The following is a 1,224-nucleotide window of genomic DNA, read 5'->3' as shown; positions in this document are numbered from 1 at the left end:
GTTTGTGATGGAGCCGGTAGCCAAAAAAGATCAGTGATGCTATTTAGTGATGCAGTTTTGGACACCAAATGGAGATCCATGTACAGTTGAATTGTGATTATGCCTATCCTTTAAGGACCAGTTCAGTCAATTTCAATATGCTGTTGTATTGCTACCCTTGACTTGTCAGTACCCGGTGATGCTACATTTTTTTGGCTAAGCCCTTTCCGAGATATGAGCTATTCTAATGGGGGCAGCGTTTGTTTACTTTTTTTTTTTTAAATGAACATAGGCCTACTTCAAATATTTCCCCAAAAGGTACCGCTGTTTGCTAGTTGTCTGCTGATGTTGAATAACCTTTTGGATGTTTTTGGGAATAAATAAAAACGTTTTTTTGAAATGTAAACAAAGCGCTGCCCCCATTACAATGACCAAGATCTCTGAAAAGGCTGAAGAAGAAAAAAAAACCCTCAGCTACTGACAAGTCCGGGGTAGTGTGAGCATTAGGGCCAAAACATACCAAGGCGGAACGGAACGGTCGCAGGACGGACGCGGTCTTTCTGCTTAGTTTTGGCCGGCGTGCTTTTCTCTGCCTTGCACACTGACAGCGTCGGCGTGCGCGGCCAGTCCTGTTCAAAACCCTCCCCACAGCTAAAGCTAGCGTGCTACTTTGCCATTCATTTGAATGAGACACCGCCGGTTGCCGGCGTGAAAAATACGCTGGAGTTCTATTTTCCAAATGCAGCGCGGCACGGAGCCAGCTCCCGCGCCGCTGACGCCCGACTACCGCCAGTTGGTGTGTAAGGACAGATAGGTTTCAATGTATTTTCACCAACGCCGGTAAAAAACGCGGCCGTTCCGCGACGCTTTACCGCCTTGGTGTGTAAGACCCCTTACAACTGCATGTTGAAATTGACTGATCTGGTCCTATAAACTAATCTATGCTGCAAAGATGACAATGGCTGCCGTAATTATTTACAATGACGTTCCCATATAATAAGGCCAATTACGTTTACAGGCCTCAGTGATGCAGTGATATGTTTACAGTTTGTTTTATTGGTCTGCCAGATAAACATCAGACTGCTATATACTTATATTCATTAATCATTATTTTCAGAATATTATCGTTATTTATGTCCAAGACAAATTTCCTTTGGGATCAATAAAATAATCTTCATCTTGATTTCATTCGTTTCTTAGTGGGCCAATTTATGCTTTCTTGGTTCACACTTGACATTCTGACAC

This window comes from Engraulis encrasicolus, chromosome 17, assembly GCF_034702125.1.
Source record: "Engraulis encrasicolus isolate BLACKSEA-1 chromosome 17, IST_EnEncr_1.0, whole genome shotgun sequence".
In the NCBI taxonomy this organism is placed as follows: Eukaryota; Metazoa; Chordata; class Actinopteri; order Clupeiformes; family Engraulidae; genus Engraulis; species Engraulis encrasicolus.
The sequence above is the reverse complement of the archived record's forward strand: the minus strand, read 5'-3'. Positions refer to the sequence as shown.